This window comes from Balaenoptera ricei, chromosome 17 (assembly GCF_028023285.1).
Source record: "Balaenoptera ricei isolate mBalRic1 chromosome 17, mBalRic1.hap2, whole genome shotgun sequence".
NCBI classification, from domain to species: domain Eukaryota; kingdom Metazoa; phylum Chordata; class Mammalia; order Artiodactyla; family Balaenopteridae; genus Balaenoptera; species Balaenoptera ricei.
In genome coordinates this window covers 7895593-7921749 of record NC_082655.1, presented here as the reverse complement: position 1 = coordinate 7921749, position 26157 = coordinate 7895593, and the positions used below count along the sequence as shown (strand labels likewise).

General features: G+C 40.6%; 1 non-coding gene across 1 annotated transcript; it reads left to right on the top strand.

The window, feature by feature from the left end:
• The first annotated feature begins 8701 nt into the window (after positions 1 to 8701).
• Positions 8702 to 8864, top strand: LOC132352125 (U1 spliceosomal RNA). Its single transcript, XR_009498594.1, has one exon. It is a non-coding gene; the product is annotated as a U1 spliceosomal RNA (small nuclear RNA).
• The last annotated feature ends 17293 nt before the right edge of the window (positions 8865 to 26157 follow it).

Below are 26157 nucleotides of genomic sequence, written 5' to 3'. Positions count from 1 at the left end.
ATATCCCTGAGGATTTTTGTTATTTTTATTTCTTATCAGGGTAGAGTTGCTTCACAGTGTTGTGTTAGCTTCAGGTGTTCAGCAAAGTGAATCAGTTATACGTATACATATGTCCACTCTTTTTTAGATTCTTACAGTGTTTAAACTATTATTATTTCATGTCATATTGCATTTGCAAGAACTACAAAAATAGTGAATATTGATGGAGTTAATGGACATCTCATCTTGTGCTTGATTTTAAGAGAAACAGCTTCAGAGTTTCATTATTTGAGAATTATGTTTATGAGTAGATTTTTATCAATACTGAGTCATTGCCTAGTTTCTAATATTATTTTTCTTAGCTATAATCATAATAGCTACCAAATTTTATCAAATTCCTTTCCAGCATCTGGTCCTATGTTCTTACGCTACCTCCTTCCTGCCCCCAACATGCAGCTCTGTAGTGGAGGGGTTAAGAACAGGACTGAGAAGCAATACTTCCCAGATGAGGTTTCCAGCCCTACCACTCACTCTGTGTGATCATGGAAGTTTAACTTCTCTTCTTAATGCCTTAGGTGTCTTATCTTCAAAATTCAATATCATAATTGTGATTATGATAACCAAACAGGATTACGTGAGAGAGGAATTGTGTTAATACATGTAAATCATTTAGCAGATTGTCTGGTGCAGAGTTCATGCTGAACTCACACTGGCCTTAAACATTTTTATTATTCCCATATTAAGAGATTTCCTAATAGAGTATCTTTGGAATAAACCCTGCCAGGTCATAGTGCATGATCTTATTAGTTCATATTAAAATTGTGGCCTCCCAAATAATAAAGAAGATTGATCTATAGTTTTTGTAATTATTGCCATTGTTCCTTTTTTCAGAATTTTGCAGGATTTATTATTAAGGTTATGCTGGCTTAAGAGTTGCATGGTTGAGCTTTTCATTTTTCTTGTATTGTCAGAAGTTTCTAAATAGCATTGGGAATAAGTGTTCTTTAGAGATCACATAGAACTCTGCAAAGCCATCTGGTCCTCATCTCTTTTTTTAAGGGTATATCTTTCATCACTTTTCCAATCCTTTTTTGGTAATTAATCTGTTCAGATTTTCTCTTTCTTCCAAAGTAGTTTTGGCAGTTTGTATTTTGATTGGAAGATATCCATTTCTCCAGGTTTTGTTTACATGTTTATTTATTTGTCATAGATTTACACATATTATTAACTTGTAATTCTTAAAAATCTCCTTCATATGTGTTTAAACCTCCCGTTTCATTTTGAACCATGAATATTTTACCTTGTTTCTTTTCTCCTTAATCAGCCTCATAAGGCACTTATTTATATTATTAATCTTTTCAAAGAATCAGATTTTTGATATTTATTCTAAAACATACGTATTTTATATATATTTCATTAATTTCAGTTTTTACTTGAATAAGTCTTTCTTCATTCAGAGTATTTGGTTTGTTATCAGTCCTGATTTCTGAAGAAGAGACTTAATTTCTTTTATATTTTGTCTTCCTTCTTACAAAACAATGCCCTTACAGGCTCTGTATTTTTCTCTGTATGTTGATTTTGTTGTGCCTCCCTGGGTTTTGATATAAAGTTCTCTCCCTTTCCTGGTTTTTTAGATAGTCTGTCATTTCAGTGGCAATCACCAGGTTTTTTAAAACTCTAAGCAGTTAATAATTTGGGGTGCTCTTTTTTATTAATTATTTATAATCATTATGATTTTGATCACAGCATGTAGTCTGTCAAATTTCTATTTTTGAATTTCTTAAGCTTTTTCATAGTCATGAATATGATCACTTTTTGAAAATGTTTGTTAGACATATGTAAAAATGTATAATATATATTCAAAGAACATAGGGAAATATATATACACACATATTATTTATAAATATGTATACAACATGTGAATTAATTCCAGTATATGTAGCACTAATGTTGCTACTTTGGCTTTCTTATTGTGTGCCTGTTATATGTTTATACATCTTTTCTATTTTCAGTTTTCTCTATTACTTTGTCTTAAATTCATTTTTGTCAAGAAGATGGAGATGGGTTTTATTTTTAAACAAGTTTGGCAGCCTTTGTCATTCACATGTAGTATAACAACTATACATGATTTATTCCTTTCACATTCTTTGTATTTATTATTTATTGCATATTGTTATTCCCAGGTTTTTCTTTTATTTCTTGTTGCTGGTCTGTTCTAGTTACTACACATCCTTATTTTTCCACTCTGTTAGTTTAGAATTTATGTTGTCCTTTTTGATACCACTACCAATTACCTCCCCTCTCTTGAAGCTCAGAATCACTATTCTTCTATCATTGCATTAAAATAAGATATCAGTTTTTACTCCTATGCAAGATTCTTTTTTTTTTTTTAAATCTTATTTATTTATTTATATTTATTTTTGGCTGTGTTGGGTCTTCGTTTCTGTGCGAGGGCTTTCTCTAGTCGTGGCAAGCGGGACCCACTCTTCATCGCGGTGCGCGGGCCTCTCACTATCGCGGCCTCTCTTGTTGTGGAGCACAAGCTCCAGACGCGCAGGCTCAGTAGTTGTGGCTCACGGGCCCAGTTGCTCCGCGGCATGTGGGATCTTCCCAGACCAGGGATCGAACCTGTGTCCCCTGCATTGGCAGGCAGATTCTCAACCACTGCGCCACCAGGGAAGCCCCTATGCAAGATTCTTTAACTCACCTGCCCATTGCTAATTTCTTACCCCAATGTAATAAGAATTTAGAAATACTTTTACTTCTGCCTTCTGGTCTATCACACATCTTCAGGGTTTTATTCACAGAAGGAGTTTGGTTCTTCCAGTTTTAAACATTTTGTCTTATAGAATGTGACTTCTATTTCAGGAATTGGTCTTTGGGATGTATGCTGTGCATTCCAAGACTTTGATGATTATGTATCTCTATCTCTACTTCTATCTTTATTTGCTTCTCACCATTCCCTCCCATCTTCTCCTGTCTTGGGATCTCTTGTTATATTCATTTCTTCTTTGATTAGAGTCCATACTTCAGTATTTTCTTCAGTGAGGTGTAGGTGATACATTCCCTGAATCCTTACATATCTGCAAACATCTTTCACACCAACAGATAAATATCGTATTGGTTAGAGGTAGAAATCTTGGGTCAAAACTCATTCTCTTAGCGGTCTCACAGTGCTATTCCATTATCTTCTACTTTGGGGCTGTGGATGAAAAGTTCCATGCCAGTTTGATCCTTTTTAATCTTTGCAAATTATTGTTCTTTCTGTATGGAAACTTTAAATGTTTTCTCTTTATCCCTGAGATTCAAAAACAAAGTACATTCTCAGACTTTGGCTTGGTGTGTGTCTTTTCTAATATCAATCTTGCCTAGAATTGGGTGAAGCTTTCAGGATTCAGACTCCAATCTTTCATTAACTCAATGCATTTTTAATGTACTAACTGTTTTATTATAGCCCTTTCTCCATCTGTTATTATCTTGTTCACCTGTTAGCACAATGTTAATGAATGAACAGTGTGTACTAGGTGTGTGTTAAGGTGTCCTTAAACGCAAACACTAATAAAACAAAGTTTTATTAGGTATTGATAGGTTAATGAAAATACTGTGGCCAGAGGCTCATGGAAACCTGACCCTAAGCAGCAGCATTTCAGTATTTGCTAATTCAGTGTTTGCATCTTTGTCTAGAAAATAACTACCACGAATAATGAGAACTGAGAGTATCTGGTTCTATGAAGTCTTTTATTTTTTTCATGCTGTGACGTAACCTTAAGTGTTATAATTTTGTTTGTTTAAGTTGCCTGATTTTCCAGCATTTTCTCTCTCTGGCTGTTAGATCCCTCTTGAGTAGATTGCAAATTTCCATTGCCCATTCAGTGAGGCTACCAGGGTATCTTAGCATCAATCCCCAAAGATGAGATAGGCACCTTGGCCTCTATCCTACAGACTAACAATTTACAAGACTCAGCTAAACAGATGACTCCAGCCCATCTCTTCAGTTCCTATAAAGCTGCTCTAAAATCAAGGTCAACAGGTTTTTCTAGGAATGCTTTTTCCAGCCCCTGAACCTTTTGGAAACCCCAAATCTCTACAAGTGCTGCCATGTCCTACTCCTCACCCCAGGATTCTCTCTATTCATTCCCAGGCTCTCATTTGACCTAGGGAGCAGAAATCCTTCAGCAGAATTTTAGGTCTGGATTTTGGCATGTCCCAAAGATTTGCTTACCTTCACCAGGTTTCACGTGTCTACTGACTCCAAATTCATAGAGGTGGTTGGCAGGGGGAGTTGAGAAGTGGATGCAGAGATGTGATAAAGTAGCCTTCCTTCAACAACTGTATTCTGGAATATATTATACACCAGTGAATGCCACCAGATTCGATGAACACTGTCTTTCTCTACAGACACATTATTTGGAAGTCTTGAATTTGAACTAAATGGGAACATCTTTTCTACTCCACATGTTGTCACAGGAGACGTCCATCTCTCAGTGGCTATCGTTTCTGACACTGCTACTTACAACGCATAGGCAGATTGGTTTATCTCTTTTTTATTTATTGGCAAGTTTCTTCCATCGCATGGGAGCAGCTGAATTCTGTAATGATGAGAATTGAAGGGAAAGAATTTCCATAAATGCCATATGTTTTACCAACACTGTTTCAGATGAGGCTTATGCATGAGTTTTTGATTTTGCATTTGCGATAACAATTCTGTTATTGTACAGTCTATTATTTCCAGAATGAGGAAAATGAAGAGACATTTTCTGGTCCACTGAGTCTCGTTAGCACACCAAAAATCAACAGCCTCTCCTGCTACACATACACTGCATTCAAGATGACCAGGTTCAAGCAGTTTCTGTTACCAGTTTTTATATCCATTTGGGTATATCAGTTTTAACTGGTGTCAATGTGGGCACACTTCACCACCTGTTTGTTAGCATGTTTTTATTCATGAAGGACTTTAAAAAATATTTGTTTCACTTAAACATAGTGCTTATAACTCATTACTTTTGTAACATTTTTGCTAATTAACTGTAGGTGGCCCTTATTTCAGTATCATTTTTTCTTTTAACACTTATGCCCCAATTTGAACATTTTAGAAGCATCATTACATGTCTGCTAAATCTGATTTTTGTTAAATATTCATGATTTCTGTTGAAGTGTGCTCTGTTGGAAAAATATTTGATACTGCAACAAAGCACTGGATTTAAAAGCAAAAAGTTTAGGTTTAAATCTTTCTCCCGCTGGAAAGTTAGTTTATTCTTTATTTGTGTGACTGAATGTGTTCTTTAACCTCTATGAACTTTGATCTTCTCCCCTTTAAATGGAGATAAGAATACCAATCTTAGAGAGTTCTCACACTGAGTTAGGTGTGTGAACGTGGCAGACTCATGACAAATACTCATGGAAGTACTAGTTGAATTTGAAAGCCTGAGGAAAAGTCTTATATATATAATGAGTAATATCAACACATTTTCATGGAAAGATTTTAACCTGCTTAAGTCAGTGAGCAAATACTTTGAACCCTTTAAAGAAACCCAGTTTAGGGGTTTCCCTGGTGGCGCAGTGGTTAAGAATCCGCCTGCCAATGCAGGGGACACGGGTTCGAGCCCTGGTCCAGGAAGATCCCACATGCCGCAGAGCAACTAAGCCTGTGCGCCACAACTACTGAGCCTGCACTCTAGAGCCTGCAAGCCACAAGTACTGAGCCCGCGTGCCACAACTACTGAAGCCCACGCGCCTAGAGCCCATGCTCCACAACGAGAGAAGCCACTGTGCGCCGCAACGAAGAGTAGCCTCCACACGCCGCGACTAGAGAAAACCCGCACAGCAACAAAGATCCAACGCAGCCAAAAATAAATAAATAAATTTATAAAAAAGAAAGAAAGAAAGAAACCCAGACATCACCAGTTTTATCCATTATATTATGTATGACTTATCCCTGTTTCAGAAAGATTTCTTAATCCATTTTCCTATTTCTTCTCTGTGTTTACTCTAAGTAATACAGTAACTGCTCTTTAAAATAATCCTAGAATTCAGACTTTTCACTAAATTAGATTTCCCTTTGCCTCAAATTGGGGATATCTGACTATATTAAAATTCCTTTTTTTTAATGGCATAAAAAAGGCAACTGAGAATCAGAAGACTAGGGAAAATATTTCAATACTATATAAGAAAGGATTAATGAAATATATATACCTATAAAGATATATATGTGTGTGTGTATATATACAAATATATATATATATATATATATATATATATATATATATATATAAAATACATACACACAACTGGCAAATGCCGAAATAGAAAAAATGGTTAAAACAGCAATAGTACTAAGCTTTGTGTAAGTCTCAGCCTGTCAATAACCAACATTTTGGCGGGGCCAGCCCTTGGGGTTCTTATTATGACTGCAAGATGAGCTTAGCAATAACCATCAGTAAACTCAGGGGAGAAGAAAGAGGTTTATTACATAAATGTCCTGGAAATTGCGTGGCACACCTGGGGCCACACAGCAAGGTCGAGGGGAGAGAGAGAGAGAGAGAGAGAGGGGACAAGGGCCTGGGGTTCTGCCTTTTTGGGGTTGAGGCTGGGGGCCTAAGGTTTCAGGGATTAAATTTTATTGGTTAATTTAAAACATTAAAATGAGGCTTTAAAGCATGGGAAGAGAAAATAACAAGGCCCCCCCATGATCCTTTATGGAAATCAACCAAGATCTGTAAAACAAGGTAGGGGAGAGGTTGGATCTTTATCTAGTTGTGTGACTGGCAGTGTGCTTATTGGAGAAAAGCCATCTTTGAAGTGGATGCTTCGGCTTAACTTAAGTCAGGCGCTTTCATTAAAAAAAGAAAAGCAAAGGAGAAACCAGCCATCAGGGTTTACACTACATGCTAGTTGGAGACAGATGACATACCCAAAACAGTAACTGAAGAGAGCTTAATGATGGGACTGTTAGGGTGGGCAGGGTTAAGAAACCTCAACGATGGAGAATCTTCCAGGGAAACAACAGCAGAATCCTTTGCCCTGCAAGGTCCAAGGGGGCACGAGAGGGAACAGTGCTACCAGAACCTGCTTGTGAAAGAGGAGCTCCAAGACAAGCACTGTGGCCACAGGCAGAGAAACACGGCCACTGCCAAAACCTCAGCCTGACTTGGTGGAGGGGCGCAAGGGGAATCTCTGGCCCTTGGACACCCTTCAGGGGTGACCATTAAACCAAATCCAGCAGGATGCCGGAGTGTAAGAGAGCCTGGGAGAAGCTCTCCTCTGGGACATGAAGCAGAGCAGAGCGGGGATGGAGCTGAAGGGTACAAAGAGGACCACCAGCAGAGCAGATGAGCACCAATGGCTTATGAAGATGGAAAAATGCCCAATATTGCTAAGCTGGCAATGTGTGAATGAATGATGATATTTGTCGGGGGGCGGAAAAAGTGCTCTAACACGTTACTATATTGCTGGAAAGAGAATGAATTGATTTGACTTTTCTGGGAAGCTATTTAGCAGTATATGGAAGAGATCTTAAAAATTTACATTCCCTTAGACTTAAATGTATGCTAGAGAAATTTCTCCCCCAAAATAATTGAAACATAGTCTAAGAACATAATGGTACAGGTTCACAAAAAAATGGCTATATAGGAAAGTTTATCACATCAACTATTCATAGTAAAATTTGGACGATATCTAAGTGTACGGAAATGGGGATTGGCTAAATTACCATATAAATGTATGTTATATGTATATACATATTTTTAATAGCGGCGTAATATTGCAAACATTAAGAGGCATATTACAAATCAACACTTATTGCCATAGAAGGAGACTCACAATATCCTGCCAAATGTGAAGGGCAGATTGGCACACTCGTCCTACTTTGCCGATAAGTTGGACTCATAGGTAAAGGGATTTCTCAAGGCCACACAGTCAGAGAAAAAACCAGGGTACTAGCCAAACCTGAGCAATACCGGGGGCCATGTGCTTTCCACTCTCCAAGTTCTTTGTGATCCATCTTTAGGAAACAGGCCATGTCTAAGACTGCTTGGAAATTACACAAGGGTCTCTTGAATGGGTGGGCGGGGTCTGTGGAGTCTACTTAGCATCTGATTCTAGTCTCAGTTTGTTTCTTAATCTGTCTCAAGCTATGACCAAGTTCTGGAAACTTATAGATCCCATCATCCTGAAAGCACATTAAAAGCAAGAGAAGTGGGGCTTCCCTGGTGGCACAGTGGTTGAGAATCTGCCTTCCAATGCAGGGGACACGGATTCGAGCTCTGGTCTGGGAAGATCCCACATGCCGTGGAGCAACTAGGCCCGTGAGCCACAACAGCTGAGCCTGCGCGTCTGGAGCCTGTGCTCCGCAACAAGAGAGGCTGCGATAGTGAGAGGCCCGCGCACCGCGATGAAGAGTGGCTCCCGCTTGCCGGAACTAGAGAAAGCCCTTGCACAGAAACGAAGACCCAACACAGCCAAAAATAAATGAATAAATAAATAAATAATAAAAAATAAAGGGGGGAAAAAAAGCAAGAGGAGCAGGAGAGAGTTTAGGGAGGGGAAGAGGCAGAGAAGAAGGAGAAGGAAGAAAGGAGGAGAGATGTTCCCACAGGAGAAGAGAATCACTCCACACCAAGAGATCCTTCAGTACCCACCATGTTCCAGCCCTGGCTGGGGCCACTGGTGACTGAAACTGACAAGCCCTGGCCCCATAGAGCTTGTAGCTGAGTGAAGTAAATCCATAATAAAAGTGTAATTAAGATACCATGATCACGAAGGTGGTTTTCCCAGGACGAGGCTTATCCATTGCACTCCGGATGTGCTGACCCCTGCGATTTCCCCAAATGTGGGAAACTCGACGCATAATTTGTGGTAGTGGGGGACTGCGTTCGCGCTCGCCCCTGATACGAAGTGTTAAAAAAACAAAAAGTGTAATTACTGCGTTCGTTTGCTAGGAATATAGCACCACGAACTGAGTGGCTTAAACAACGACATGTATTGTCTCACAGTTCTGGAGGCTGGAAGCCCGAGATCAAGGCGTTAGCAGTCTTTCTTCTCGTGCCTCTTTTAGCTTCTGGTGTTTTGCTGTCAATCCTTGATGTTCTTTGGCTTGTGGAAGGATCACCTTGATCTCTGCTTTCATCTTCATGTGGCTTTATCCCTGCGTCTAGGTCCAGATTTCCCCTTCTTATAAGGACACCGGCCATATTGTATTAGGGTCTACCCTAATGACCTCATTTTAACCTGATTACCTCTGTAAAGACTTTATCTCCTAATAAGATCATATTCTGAGGTACTGGAGGTGAGGGCTTCAACATGTAAACCTGGGGGTGGGGAGAGACCCAATTCAACTCATAACAATGAAAAATTGAGAGCATTGGTGGGAACTACTTAAAGCGTGATTTGTAAAGGCCTCCCTTAGGAGATGACATCAAAGCAAGCCCCGAAGGAGGAAATCAAGGCAGCTTCAGGAAGAGAAGAGCATTTTAGGCAGAAGGGAGAACGTCTGTGAAGGAGACAGGAGTCAGGAAAGACCTCGGCATGTTCTAGAAACCTTGAAAACAGGCAGGTGGGCTGGACCAGAGAGAGAACAGGAGAATGTGGCCGGGGTGAGATTCCAGTGTTAGGTAGGGCCAGACCATTCGGAACTTCTGAGGCCATGGTGAGGCATTTACATTTTATTCGAAGTGCAGTAGGACCTTAAACACAAGGCTCCGGTGCCCTCACCTGACTAACCCAGCCGTCCTTCCGCTCTTACCTGGGGCCGCGATGTTGCTGGTGCTGTAATGCACAGCCCCTGCCATGCTTCATCGCCATCGCCTGCACACACGCTTCATGCTCTGACTTGCGTTTCATCAGTGAACACAGGATGGGACCTTATTCATCTGGCTCTCAATTGTATCTCTAAGCCTGTTTGCTGGCCTGAAGGAAACATTTAGTAGATTTGTACTAATTAAATTAAAAGGCACTTTCTCGCCCTGGCTCTGGCACTATCGATCGTTTTCCTTCCCAAGCCTCCATTTCCAAAACCATTGAATAAAAGGGCTCAGTAGTGGCCAAGAGTTTAAATTCTAGATTCAGATTATTTGGTTCACACCCCAGTTCAGCCACTTATTAAGTATGAGATGTCATCAAGTTCCTCGACCTTTCTATGTGTCACCTGGCTCATCAGTGAAAGGGGGATGCGAATAGTACCTAACTCACAAGACTGTTGAGGAGATTAGATGAATTAATACAGACAAATCCCTTAGACAGTGTCTTGTACATAGTGAAGTGCTAGCAATTATCATCATTATTAAGGTCATTGTTATTGGAAGTTGAGTAGATTCATCTAAAGGAGGGTGTGTTCATAAGTGACCAACATAGAATGACTTAATAAGATACAACTTCTAATTGTACAGATCTAATTGTACAGATCAAATTGTACATGAAACACACACTCTCCACATACACCTACCACATTCCCAATAGACCCTCTTTCCTCCCAGTAGGAGAGATTTGCAACTCAAGGTCCCCATGGACTCCTTCCCATACCTGTGGGTCTGCCCTGTGGATGTTTGTGCTCTCAGTGACAGATAGCAGGTACTTGTCCCTGTAGCTACTGTGGGTAATTGCTTCATAATTTACCAGTGCTATTGATTAGTGAAAATATATCTTTTGGAAATATAACTTTTACCCTGTTTCTTTTTAAATAAATATTGAGTGTGAATGTGTGAAGTTTAAGAACTGAAAGTTATAAAACAAAGCTTTGTTCTGATAATCCATATGTTCAATAAACATGTATTGAAGACCTAGTGAATGATGGATGCTGAACTCAAGGCTTTAACATTCACCATCACTGAGTAGCTGTCAGTCTCTGCCTATGTATCTGTATTTATTTTCTATTTGCATATCTATCTATCTATCTATCTATCTATCTATCTATCCATCATCTATCTCTATCTATCCCCTGCCTCATTCAACAAATGATCGAGGTGAATTAATATTTATCTTATTTAGCCTTAAAACCCTCTGGTGAAGAAAGTACTATTATTATCCTTTTCACATATGACAAAACCAAACAAACCTGGACATTAACTTTCATTTTTCACTTCTCATTAAAATATTTATAAAATTTAGAACCAGACACTGCATAGCAATTTTGATAAATTTCTTTCTTGAAGTCTTCATATTTATTTCTGAACTTTTATGCAAAACCCTTACCCTAAAAGAGCCAGAATATGATTCGTGATGGAGCTCTGCCTATTTGGCTGATGTAGATCTCCAACATCCTGTTATCAACCGTCATGTGACTTGACAGGTTTGAATAATACGAGGCTACGTCCAAAAGAATGGAAATTATATTGGAGACGGTGTCTCCCATTCTCACTTTGCTAAAATCCTAATGATTACAGATATCGTTTTGGAGCCCTGGACCCAGGTCCAGCTGGGAACAATAAATGAATTTCTGAGGCTGTAAATGAAAACTGAAGGATGTGAGTTTGAAACAAGTCCCCAAAAGAGGGGCTGCAGACTCCAATTTGTGCACCTGGCATTGCTTATGAAATTGCATTTCCATTTTTCATTGTTATGCCTTGAAACAGCCCAGTGCTTACCAATTGTGTCTCTTACACAGACTCTGCAATGGAACATCGAGCCTCCGTCTACATTTTGCTTGACTGAGGCAGTAACTAAAGGCTGCACTTGGAGGTTGGGAGGATCTTCTATGGGTCAAATTAGGTTTATTGTTAGCATAATATTAAACATGATCTTGTGGACTCCACTACGTAAAGAAAAACCAATGACCACCCATTTGCAAATCTGGGGAGATGCTGGCCAAGAATGACCAAGATCATGTGTGTCAAAGTGCTTTCTGAAACGTGATTCATCATGGTGTAGTTGGGACTTTCAAAGATGCTGTTAAAACCATAGCTTCAGAAAGGCACAGATTCTGTTTTAACTCAGCCACTCCTGCTCTGAAATTGTCCCTTTGTTAAGCTTTCTTTGGTTAAATCCCTTGGGTGTCACTCCCTGCTGGGACACTGATGAATGTGAAGTTCACGTCCACGTGGGTGTGGGATGACCTTGACCGCATGGACGATGAGGGCTGTCCTCTTTTCCTCCACTTCCTGTGTAAGTTACTGCAGGACCAGGGTGAAGGCATGCTTAGATCACCAGGCTGGAGGTCAAGGATACCCTCTCCAGTGGATGAAAGTGCATTGCTTTTTAGCAATGTGACACTGATATCATCAATGCAGTAGAGAATGGTCCACAGAGGACTGAGATTTTCCAGTCTCCACCCTGCATGGCAATTTGCAACTAAAATGGGCTCCTTGGACAGAGTAAATCCCAGGGTCTTGAATTTGTCATGAGGTCAGTGAACCCACAGAGGAGAAATTTAAAGACTTTCCCTTGATAGAAGAAATCAAATGTCAAACCCTAATCTCAAAGAGTAAAATAGATTTTTTTTTGAAGGGCCTTATATTAAACCCTCAGATTAAGGCATGCCCATGGGGGTTTTGTTGACCATAGAATCTTTTTGTCAAGAAACATCCATTCATATGTCTGAAACCTATTTTTCCTTGAATTAGTTTTGTGAAATTCCTAATTCTTGTTTGTTTTGTTCCTGCTATCATTAAGTGACCCACATCACTTAACCACTTTGAATGTCCCTCCCTTCCTTCCTGTAATAAGATTTTATTGATCTCCTTCAGTTAAGCAGGAACTCTGCCAAGAGGAATAGATAAAAGAATACAACCCATTTCCTGCAGTCAAGAAGAAAAGGAGTTTAAAATTCTTTTAATACCATTTCTATAGTTAAGTACTTTATGTACAATCTCCCAAATATTCTTCCCAACTATGCAAAGTCAGTAGAGTTATTTCTGATTTTGAAAGAAGAGAAAATTGAAGATAAGAAAATTAATTAGTGTACCTAATTCGTGTGGCCAGTAAAGGTAGATAGAGGGCCACACCCATGTCTATCTGCTATGAAAACCTGTCCTTTGCCAATGAGCCGGTGCTGTCTGATACTCACATGAGGCCAAGCGTGTGTGGCAGAAAAATCGGCCAAGTGCTAAGAGCACTAGGAAGGATGACTGGGAGAAGGTTATTCTACTTGGGAGGATCAGGAAATACTTGCTGGAAAAATACATGAATGGAGTCAGCCTACCACATCGGGGAGATTAGCCCCATGTTCTCGGGGTTGGAATCTTGTAGTTGCTTAATTTCTAAGGCTAACAGATTTGCTCAAATAGAAACAACCTAAAACAGTGAGGGACTGATATGCTGAGTGCTCTACAGAAGGTTTGGTGATGATGGACCTGCCTTGTCTGTATGTGTCATGATTGGTACTTGTTGGTAAGGTCGTAAACCATATGCTCAAGGACCTCATGATCCTCTGAAGAAAGCCAGTGTATGAAATAAAAGTATGATTATAGCCGATCACTGTCTCATCGGGCAACATAAATTGGAGACTGTTTTCCTACGTGCAGCCCATGACAATTCTTATGGTTGGGAATCTGTCTGTGTTTTATAGCCTATAAATCCTCAGTACCATACTAGCTGGCAGCATGAAACCACCATTTGGAAACTCCAATAAGTTAAAAAACAATAGCCCTGCAGACCCTGCCAATTCTAATTTCTTTAATGTTTAGGGTCATTAAGTGGCTGAAAGACATCACTATGAAGTCATTATACTTCCAACATTTGGACCTCGATGGCAAGTGTTTTTGGCCATTATGGATCAAATTTTCAAAAAGACTGAGAGCCAGCTGCATGTTGAAGGGCATGGTTTATTAAGTTGTCACAGTAACAGGGTATGAAATGGTATATCTGATTTTGTATTCAACATTTTGTAATCTTCTACTTGAAGAAGCTCCCCAAATTGCATAAGCTTCAGACCTCACTAGGGATCAGCCCTTGTACTTCACATGAACTTCGTAAAATTTGAAAAGTTTTCAATCCAAAGCACATCTCACCTAGAGGGTTATGGATTTATGCAATTTGGGAATGAAGAAGGCAGGAAGACAGAAGGAAAGGAAGATATGAAGGAAGGAAGGAAATAAGGTAGATATATCATTTTTGGTAAGAAAATGCTGTAACAACTAGACTTTAATACGCACTGGCTGAAAACACAACATAACACAATACAATACACACAACAGGTAGATCATGTTGTGCTCAGGTAACTGTCCCGGGAGGGGTTCCAAGTCAAGGGCAGCTCCACTCCACCATATCATTAAGGGATCCAGGATGCTGTCCTTGGCATGAGGCTTCCAGGGTTTCTCTCATTCACACCCTCCCAGGTCATGCAGAGCTGGGAACTTGAGAAGTGTCCATCGGAATTTTTTTTTTTTTTTTATCTTTTATGAGTGCCTTTGCTTTCCCAAGGGCCAGGCCTAGAAGTGGTGCTTTCTACTTCCATTTACATGTCACTGGCTGTAAGTCAGTCTCACGGCCAGGTGTACCTTCAAGGGACAGGTAGTATGGCTGTGACTTGGGAAGAAAGGAGAATAGAATCTGGTGGAACAGAAACAATCTGTCACACCAACTCATTCTCTCAGTGGGGCTCCGTAGACAATGCATGACTTACTGCTTCTCACAGTCTAAGAATCCAACACTTTGGTTTCTCTCATCCTAGATCTTTGTCCAATGGCCAAATCACCAGAACATTAAAAAATAGAACTAGACAATAAATAAGATCAGTTAGACGGTGCTTGGAATGTTCTCTGAGTCTGTACTGGCCCAAGAGAATGGTTTCCTTCCTTATTTGACAATTTTCCAACCTTAAATTTGTAATTAAATGAATGAATAATGATGAATTAAATGAATGAATCAATGAATTAAATGAATGAATGCACACATGACCTTCCTACCAGCCCAGAAAGCAGAGTATGGAAATAATCTAGAATCTGAGTCTAATAATAATAATAATAATGATATTGACTAGTGAGTCAGCTCACAATGCAATGCCACGTGTGATATCATCGTGGTCCTCACTATGTCCTCCAATGCAGGCACACAGCCTATTCTGTAGATGAATTTTTATGGAGGCTTAAAGGGGTGAAATGGCCAGCCTAGGGTTACACACTTAGTACCCAAACTAGGAATTCAGCACAGGTCTTCTGATTCCATGAACAGGAAGTACACCTTCCATACTATAATATGTCTTATGTTTTTGCCTCAAGCAACAAAACACTATATTTAGCCTCTGGAGCAAAAGTCACATGCAGTGGGCTTCCCTGGACTTCTGTTTGCATCCAGCAAGCCCATCACAGACAGGGACAAAACATATGGATGGAAGAGGACATTTCCGGGCCAGGCTTGAGTCTAGAATTTGGGACAAATACATTTTTCCAGTGTTTGTCATGCCAAGCTCTGTACTCTGTGCGTGGGATATGACTATGGCTGTGAGCCAAGTCTGGCTCGCAGCCTGTTTTGTAAATAAAGTTTCTTGGAAATACAGCCATGTTCATTTTTTTACCTATTGTCCACGGCTGTGTTTTCAGTACAACAGCACAGTTGAGCAGTTATCACAGAGACTGTATGGTCCCTCAAAGTCCAAAATATTTACTCTGAGGTGTTGTACAAAAGAAGTTTGCAGATACCAGGGACAGAGCAATGACTAGTGCAGGAGACAGAGAAACAGCAAGCAGCGATTCAATGAGGACAGCCTGACATTGGAAATATGGTCAGGACATGGAAGAGGGAGAGTTCTTTAGCATCATTTGTCTCTATAGGAGAAAAGGGGATAGTAGCCTTCCTAAAAGGAAAAATGAATGGCGTCTGGGTTGCATAATGAAAGAGTAACAGTAGTTTGTAATGCAGTGGGAGGACATTCCAGGCCTTTGGAGCAGCTCAAACAAAAGTGTCAAGGCAAGAATGAAATTGCTTTACTTGGAACATCGTATTAAATAATAGAGGTGAGATTCAGAGAAAACTTACCTACAGTGAGTCAGACAAGTGATGTGTATTATCACATACAATCCTGAAAACAAACCTGCCAGGCAAGTCTTATCCCCATTTTGCAAAAGAGGAGACCAAAATGAAAAGAAATTAACTCGACTCCGTTCTCGGAATAAGGAGTGGGTTTTCTCCAAGCTCCCAATGTCTCTATCTGGCCCTCCGCCACTCAGCCATGTAAATCACCTCTGCCCTGGGCCACCTAGCCTTGTCTCCACCCCGGCAGCCAACTGTGATGCTTGCACACCTGTTTGCCGGAAGCATCAAGACAGAGGTGGTGTGCCAGCAGACGGTGGGACCTCTCCAGGCCAGCACAGCCTTTGCAGCAGGTGTCGTGACCAGATTTAACTCCTGTAATGGCGGGGCTGGCTCTCCTGTGTGTGGGGAATGAGCCTGGGTTGATGTGAGCAGGGGCAGCAACCATTATCATGGTGAAAAACAGCCAGAGTCACAAATTCAAGGTGAGCTCATCTTCCCTGCAGCTGAAGTCGTTCCCTCCGCTTATTTCACCGAGCAGCCCTGTATTCGAAGTGTACAATCAACTCAGGCCTTAAGTAGCTGCAGGAACACGAGCAGGTTTGATTACATCCACTTCGCCTTCACACTCTGGATCCAACAATGAAAATGTGTGAAGAGCAATGCCTCATTTCCATATTAATGCATATTTAAAGGGAGACGGTGCCTAAAGCAATAGACAAAGGTGATAAAACTATTTTTGAGAATCTTAATGAACTCATTTAAGCTTTGAAAGAAGATCGACTGATTGAAAAATTTTGCAATCTCCCTATTAAGGTAGGATACAATAGTTACTTTTTCTGAAAAAAGAAAAAAGTAGCCATCATGGCAACTTTATGAAAAGAACTATGCTTTATTTATTCTTTTACTGTGATGAAGTAGATATAATGTAAATTTAATCAATTTAAACATTTTTAAGTACACAGCTCAGTGGCATGAAGTACATTCACACTGTTGTGCAACCATCCATCTCCAGCACTTTTTGCATCTTCCCAAACTGAAACTCTGGACCCATTAAATGATAACTCCCTATTCTCCCTCTGCTACTCTCAGACTCTGGCAACCATCATTCTACCTTCTATCTCTATGAATTTGACTGCTCTAGTACCTCACATAAGTGGACTCATACAGTATTTGCCTTTTTGGGACTGGCTTATTTCAATTAGCATAATGTTCCCAAGGTTCATCTATGCTGTCACACATATCAGAATTTTCTTTCTTTCTAGGTGGAATAATGTGAAACGCCCTCAGCTTTTGTTTATCTGGGAATGGCTTAATTTCTCCTTCACATTTGAAGGACAGTTCTGCTGGATATAAGATTCTCAGTTGACAGGTCTTTTTCTTTTTACATTACAGCTCTTGTCATATTAATCATAGTTCTTTTAAATTCCCAGTTTGATCATTCCCAAATCCCTGCCATATCTTAGTCTGGTTCTGATGCTTGATTTGTCTCTTCAGACTGTGTTTTTGCCTTTTAGTATGCATATATATATATATATATATATATATTTTTTTTTTTTTTTTTTCTGTTGAAAGCTTTATATAACGTATCAAGTAAAAGGAACTGAGGTAGATAGGCCTCAGGTTTTATGATTATGTGCCTAGGAGTTAGGCTGTGTTTCCTGTGTGCTGTAGCTGTGGTGGAAAAGGCTAAAATTTCCTCTGGTGCATCTCTTGTTGTCTTTGGGTTTCCTTAGAGACTCCTAAAATAAGCTATGAAGCTTGCAGTTCTTTTAGCTGTAATTTCTGTTGTTGTACAGAAGTCCTATTGCTGTTATGATAATTGATGTTATAACGGAGGGCAAGTTTTCTATAGTGCTACGATCAGGTCTCAGTCTTTTAGTTAGCCTGTGTCCCTGGGTTGTGACTTTTGTAAGGGCTTCTCAGGAAGGCTTAAGGGGGATGAAGTTGCATATTTCCCACCTCACAGGTCAGTTAGGCTCTGGTAAAATGGTTTTTCTTAAGGAAGACTTTATTAAGGAGAATGGAGAGCTCTGAGCATATGACAAAATGTCTACTTTTCCCTTCCCTTCACTGGAAGCTTGAGGGGGTTTTCTCCAAATTTCACCCTGAGAACCTAGTGGGATTCCAGGAGGCAAAGCTCATGAAATTGTGGGTCCCTCTTAAGACTGTCCCCTCCCTGGAGTTTTTAAGTCTCAAGCTAGTTCACACTGAGCCTCCAGCCATTCATCAATTACACTTTAAATTGTTCCAATTGATATTGCCTGCAATTTGGACTTCTGCTCCCAGTAAGCTGTGATTCTCTGTGTTCTGATATTACTGGTTGAGCAATTCCATTAACAAAAGATTCCTGTAGATTCCATCTACTGAAGGAGTGGTTTTATGTACTCTAGTGTACTCCAGGTATCATCTGTGGCTGGACAGCACATGGGAACTTCTTATATATTCACATACCTGAGCCCCTCCCCAGACCGATGGAATCAGCAGGTCTTGGTTGGGTCCCACTGGATTGTGCTTTAACAGGGCTCCAGATGGCTCTGAGGCAGGCTGAAGTTTGAGACACAATGGTCTGGATGACCTCAAGGTCTTATCTTGTTCTAAGGCTCTATCATAGAGCAACACTTGGTATTTGAAGTGGGAAAAGAAGAGCGACTTCCCAGCAAAGGAGAAAGGCTCATGGTTATGAAAAGCTCACCATGTGCACACCTGGATCTCTCTGCTTCATCTGGGTCTAATGATTTCTCCCTTTTAAAACTACTTATGACACTGAACTCTCCTAATTTTTCCTTCTAATTTGCTGATTCTTGCTTCTTGGACCCCACCCAAAAATTTATTTTTTTTTGGTCACTGCTCAAATTTTGGTTTTCCCAAGTCATCTGGCTTTTGGTGTCTCCCCAGCTCTACAGCCAGCTTCAGGTATCAGGCTTGGCTCCAGACCCGCAGTTGGTCTGCTCCACCTGTCTTCATCACAGGGCCCAGGTTGAAGGGGCAGGAGCTTTCCTGGGCTTGCACTTCTCAAGGCAAATCACCGAAGGCCAGGAGCCCAGCCAAACTGTGCCAGTACTTTAAATAATACTAGCATTATCTGCTCGTATTAAATATGCTCACTTCTTATTGCCCAAGCAAAAGTCAGTGAATCAGGAAAGTATAATCCACTCTAAAGGGAGGGGAAGGGGAGTGGAAATGTGCTGAAAAATAATCTGATGAAAGGTGTGGAACTTCACAGGATTATCACTGTCACAGCCCTCGGTGTGAGGTTCTCAGTTTCCTCCCAGGAATACTACAGGCCTCGTCCTCCTTCCTACCCTGAAGGAAAGAGTTCAGTGAATTCCCCTCCTTCCCAGACTCTGCATTTCTTTAATTTTTCTGTAGTCCCCAGCCTTCCTCATTCCCAATGAGACACGAATTATGGAGGGCATTCCCAAGTATAACCCGCTCTCAGACTCTGCTACAGATAAGGCAGACTGTGACCCCCATGTCACCATGGCCTCTAAATCATGCTGAGCTAATTATAAGCCTACCCATCTCTCTCCCACACTGTAAAGCATATTCATGATACAAGTGTAGGAATTCAAATTCATAAGGGAAATATTCGTTCTAAAGCTTTGTGTTTTAACAGTAGTAGGTGACTCCTAACCCCTCTCATAACTGGTATATGCACATCAGAGTATTTTCTCACAATAGCAGGTGTGAGTGGCACTGACCCGTTCCTCTAGGAAGACCTCCTTTTTTACTGAAGTAAGTCTACCTGCACAGTGGGGGAAGGATGGAAATTGAATCAGAGTCTTCCCAGGAGCCCAGTTGTCTCAAGTTTCATCTTTATAGATTTCACAATAACTCCTAGTTCAATGGGCTAATCATGCATAGAAGCTGATGGAAGCAGAGATGGCTGTCACCCTAATACTTGTTTTTAATTCCTCTATAGTAGTTAATATTTTAGCTGGGCATGTGGTTTCTTAGTTTATAATAGTCAGGATTCTTCAGAGAAACAAAACCAATAGGAGATGATAGAGAGATAGATAGATAGATAGATGGATATAGAGAGATTATCTAGAAAGAGATTTATCATAAGGTATTGGCTCAAACAATTATGTAGGCTGAGAAGCCCCATGATCGTTCACCTGCAACCTGGAGATACAGGAAAGCTTGGTGGTGTAATTTGAAGGTGTGAGAGCCAGACTAGTGATGGTTTAGATTCCAGACTGGTTCTGAAGTCCTGAGAGTCAGGAGCATAGAGGACAGGAGTAGATCAATGCCTCAGCTTAACCAGTCAAGCAAAGAGAGAGAATGAATCTAACCTCCTTCCACCTTTTTGTTTTATTCAGATCCTCAATGGATTGGATGAAAACTACCCACATTGGGGAGGGTCATCTGCTTTACTCAGCTCACCAATTTAAATGCTAACCTTTTCCAGAAACACATATCAGACATACCTAAAAAGAAATATTTAATTAGATATGTAGGCATCCCCTGGCCCAGTCAACTTGACACATAAAATTAACCATCACACATTTCAAGACTTTATTTGCCCCTGTCTCCTGCAGCTAGTTCCTGGGCCATTGGGAGGAGAAGCTGAAATAATGTAGCAACCTCCTCTTTCTCTTTCCCCATCCACTGGTACATGGGGTAGCATGGTGAGAGCTGGAGCAGCCATCATAGACCCAGAAATGGAAGCTGTGTTGAGATGGCAGAACAAGAAGATAAAAGGAACCCAGGCCCCCAGTGCCACCAAGCTGCTTTATCAACCCTATACTGTTTATGCTCAGACTTTTGTAGGAGATAAAAGTAAATGTCTTTCTAATGTAAACCACATTTGTTCTATTTGACCTTTCTTACTGCAGCCAGAACCTGTGTCTTAAATAATATACTAAACTTTGTGTCTCTTTATTCATAGCCAGTTACTTTGTATTCTCCTTAAGTATGAGCACTGGCCCTTCCATTTAACATTCAGTGAAAAAGTATTCATCGAGCAGCAGACACATGCAAGGCATTGAACTACATGCTCGAGAGACAAGTGTGCCTACGTTACTTTGTCTCCTGACCCTCCTTCTACCGTGCTACCTGAGCTTTAGACATGCATCCATCCCCAACACACTTTCATGTCTTTATGCCTTAGTACACACTCTCCCATCAGCCTGACATGCCTCCCTTCCCCGTTTTAGCCTGAAGTCTCTTAACTGTGAAAGGAAAATCAAAATGAAACCAGCATTGCTAAGAGAACTGTCTAAAATGGAGCCAAGAAGCCACTGAGGATGCGTGACTTATGCATTTCTCAACCAGGATAGAACCTGGACTTTAGTCACTTGTTGTCTTAATGCAGGCGTCCAGAGCATCTGCACAATGTTCCAGAAACTCAAGATACTTATGGGACCCTTACACTAAATAACTCGTGACAATCATTATTCTTGCCAGACAATTTTAACAACCTTGTGGCTTTTGCCTTTATAAGTGTCTGGCTCTTTCTCTTCCTTGAATACTCTTTTGGTTTTATCCTAATCAGTGTCTTTTGTATTGCAATTCCTAAGATGCCAAATAAAGTTCTGGGTTCTTTGAAGCCTACATACCTATTATTGTTGGACATAACTCATCTGAACCTTGGTTTCCTCATCTGAAAAATGATTGCAAGCATCTTCTATATGTAAAGCCCACAGCTCTGTCCCTGGCCACAGTAGGTTTCAGCAGGAACTGGTGTGGGTCCATCCTCCCCCCATATGCTGCTCCCCGTGGTGGAGGAAGTTTCTTTGTGCAATTCTGGAGAGCTGGGATCTCACACAAGTATTTTTCCAGGTGAAGCCCCCAAGCTAATGGATGACTTACCCCACCTCCTTTCACAATGAAATGACGAAGATTTTTCTGATTGCTTTGTTTTTCCTTTTTACGAAGTAGCCAAGATAACAAACCTCATGCAATCTTGACTCCACAATACATTTCCATGCTAATTAATAGCAGCCTCAATGGGGTGAGTTTTTTAGGAAAATAAATTACATATATTCAGGTGTCTGGTTTTTACAGCCATTAAACTTAACTGTTTGTGTCTCTTTATTGCTCTTCTTTTATAAAGACCATAAAAAAGAAGCTACAATACTTTAGCCAGGGCCCAGGAGGAAGATACCTTTGCATATTTCTAATAGCTTCAGATAAAATATGTTCAAGCACTCCCAGCCATCTGGCTGCAAAAGCTTGTTTAGAAGGCCTCCCTCTTCCCCACCCCTCATTCTTACAGCATCAATTCTAGTTTCCAATTCCTTGGCTGGATTAAATTTATGAACTGTTCAGCCCTTTGGGTGATAAATCTGTTGATTGTGACCATTTCCTCTTTCCAGTTTCCAATTAACATGATTGGTATGGAATCTACAGAGACAGCTTAGGTGTTGAAACTTTCATCTTGCGGCTCAGGAGCTGAGTCGGCAAAGATTTCAGCAACTCCCTCCCTTTCTTTGATTGTTTCCCTACTCACACACCTTTCGGAGCGTTTAACAATAGCTCAATATTATTTCCATCCATTTGGGAAAAAATAAAAAAACCAAACCTGGATTTAAAATCTGCAGATGCAACTGGTAATTTTTCTTTAAAAAATTCCATCGAGTACAAGTAATTTTCTATAACATTTTCATACTATGGACAGCTTCATATTTGCATAGGAAAATAGACTGAGCTTCTAATCAGACAGTATTACAAGGGATTGCGATGCTTTTTACAAATGCACAATGACATGGGAAAGGTAGAGAGTAATAAAGAAATGGGAATAGCTCTAGGGTGTTCACGAAGAGCTGATTGCCTTTAATGTCTGTGTTATTCTAACAGCCCACATCCAAATCCCAAGATGAGGGGTAGAAGATCTAAACAGAGGCCTGGGCTCCTCCTCTTCCCCCTCCTTCTCCTCGTCATCCTTGTCATCTTCCAAAATCTCTAGCCCACCACCGTCATCGTCTCAACAGCTGGGCGCTGTGGAAGGAATCCAGGTACATGTCTGTAGGGCCAAGCTTGTCTCTATTCTTGTCTCTGATGCTTATAACCTTATTAATTTAGGTGAAGAAACCTCTATCCTTTACCTCTAGTTCCAGCATCTACAAAGAGAGAAAACAAAACAAAACAAAACAGGATACCCACCTCTCCCAGGTATGTCATGCAATAATGCCAGTAAAGTACCTAGCACAAAGCTGGCACACATGTTGTTATCCAATGATGCAGCAGCTCAGGGCTGAGACTCTGGATTCAGAACACCTGGGTTCAAATCCCAGCTTCACTTCTTCCTGGCTGTAGAGCCTTGGAAAAATTACTTAACTCCCTCTATAAAAAGAGAATAATAATCGCAGAATATCTTTTATTATTGTGAGATAAAATGAGGGAAAATGTGCTGAGGGCTTCAACTGTGCAGTGTAATGTGAATATAATTATCATCTAAGACATTTTTCAATAGCCTGCTCTTACTTCCTTCAGCCAACACTTGTAGAACATCTGCTATGTGCCAAGCGCTCTTCTAAGTATTTGTCATGGCCCGAAGAGGAATTAGAGCATTCTGATTCAGCTCAACATGGCTCTCATAGGAGAGCCTCTTCCGTGTGCTTACACTCTGGCCGGATTAAATCCCTTATCAGGAGTTCTTATTAAAACCAGCATCTCTTCTTTAAGTGCTTGTCACTGTTAGAAGTTCCCACTGTGTGAGCTAATTCAATCCCTCTTCCCTCTACTAAACCATATATGCCCCATGAGAGCAGGAATTGTGTCTGTTTTGGCTCAGTCACTGATGTTTAGTGCAGGGTTTGGGCACATGCCAATGGCTCAATCAATGTTTATTAAACGTGGAATGGAGGCAGAGTCTCCTCTTTTGAGGCCCTTGTATTTTGGCAAATTGTATGACAAAGTTATACATCAGTAAGTGCTATTGAAACTCAAATGGTGAAGAACTCCTCCCTGGGAATTGAGGAAATCTTCTTTAGATGCAGCATTTTGCTTATCTGAGATTATTCTTGTTTCCTTCTGTTTTCTTTCTTTTTTTTGAAGAAGGGAAGAAGCATTCATTTGGCTTTGCCAGGATGTTGTAATAGAAAGAACCAGGTTCTATTGTTGGAAAGAGAGGTTCAGACCTTATCTTTGTTGTTCATTTACTGCGTATCATTGAGCAAGTTACTTTAACACCACACCCTCAGGTTCCTCTTATGTAAAATAAGTAATAAATCAACTTGGCTTTCTGTGGGCTTCAAATGAGACAACACAAGGGGGAGTGTTTGGAACTCTGCCAAGTCATCGTAAATGCTCAATAAATGTCCATCCCTTTCCCTTAGATGCCATCTCAACTCAGAATATAATAATAGCTACATACTAAAGTTTCTCATTATTTTATACATAGAATAAATTGGTTTCATGCCATGTTATCTTACCTGGTTTTCACCCCAAACTTGTGAGGTTGGCAGGACAGGAGCTGGCATCCCCACTTGCGCACATTATTAATCACTCTGAGGTACAAGAAATAAAATGTCCTGTCTGAGGCCACCACAGCAAGTAGGGATGTTCCTACGCCCCATGCCCCGAGGTACCAGGTCCACTCACTTTCCTCACCCCACATTTGCTACGTTAACAATGTCCACCCCACCTTCTTCTGTTCATGCTGGCACCTGATAGCTTTTCACTGCCCTGGTTTCCTCTTGTGCAAATGGAAACTGTAAACTCAGCTTTGCAGAATTATTGTGCAGAGTTAAACAGTGTACGCAATGACGCCAGCACTGTTACAGGCCCGAGACAAGGCAGGATTAAACTTCTTATAACTTCACATAGTTGTAATTGTCCTGTGGCCAATACGTTTCAGTGTAGCACTCAGCAGTGGTGTGAATATTCCCACGTATAAGTGTTCCCATTGCCTACGTACATAAATACAGACACACAGAATTGGGAGAATAATTTTTAAAAACAGGCTGCTTTGGTATATAAATGAAAACAATCACTCTGAAAACGTTTCTCTACTTCCTCAAATTGAGGAAATTTTAACAAACGATACTGCAAATTGAAGGAATAATGCAGTGTCCTCTGAGGAAGCATTTAGGGAGTTGATGGGTAACCATCACTTGATACAAAACTCTGATTTGCTGAATGGTATATTCCTTCAGAAAGCAGGATTTCTCTCCAAAATAGGCCATGGAAATGTTTCCACAATTAACAAGGTGCTGACACGTTGGCCAATAATACAGAGAGTCAGCAAACACAGCTAACAGCTGGCCTGAAAACACTGGGCAAACAATTAATGAGCCCCTGCTCAATTCGGAAGAGAGAGGTTGAGGGTACTAGCATAATAACCGTATTTCTTACTTGCTTTGTCCAGAGAAAAATCTGACCCTAGATTAAGGGGTTGTTTCTTCGATGCTCCTACATCCTGATCATCCCTTTGTGATGATCTCTGCAATCCAGTGGCTGCTGGAGAGGAGGCAGGCAGTCGTGTCCTGATGCCATGACTATTGGTACCATTATGGAGCAACTCTACTGATATTCACTAGTTCAAAGGGCCCTGGAACCTGATTGAACATTTCAGATGAATGATCATATAACTTCTGATCAGCTGATTATTAGACAACCACTGGAGCTGGGTTACAAAGGAGAGATAAAACAGAAGGACCAAAGGGAGGAAGGATGTATGTACTAGAAAGAGAGAGCACCTAACAAAGAGAAAAGAAGAGGACAGAGAAAGGGGGAGAAGCAAGGGATTAGAAAGAAGAGTAGGTCTCAGTTATTAAGCATTTCTTATGTACCAAGTTGTCAAGGATCTCACAAACATTTTCTCATTTAATAGAAATAGAACTAAATATAGAATTCTAAGTAGGGACTGTTGTTTTAGATAGAAGGAGATGGACCCAAGCAGGTTAAATAACCTAATCAAAGTCACCCAACAAGCAATTAGAGGAACAAGGATTAGACCCCAGGAGGGAGGCCAGGGGGAAGAAAAAGGAGAGGAAGGAGGAAAACTGGCTTTGGAGAAGGACTGATAGAAACCACCAGCTTCTTTGTTGGAAAATTAGTGGCTTTTCTATCATAGGCAAATGGGCATAAACCAACAGCCACTTTAATTGCGCCAAGCTTAACTTTCTGCCCCAGAAAGTAAAAATTCCAATTAGAAGTGGACTGGCTAGAGATTCATGCTCACTAATAGGGATGGAGAACATCAGCTTGATGGGCCAGTTTCTTAGTAGGGACCACTGTCTGCAAATTCAAAAGACTGCAGAAGGATTTTATAAGTTGCCACAGCCCTGGGCCTTTTAACATGCTAGAAAGGAAAACTTCAGGGAGCAGGGA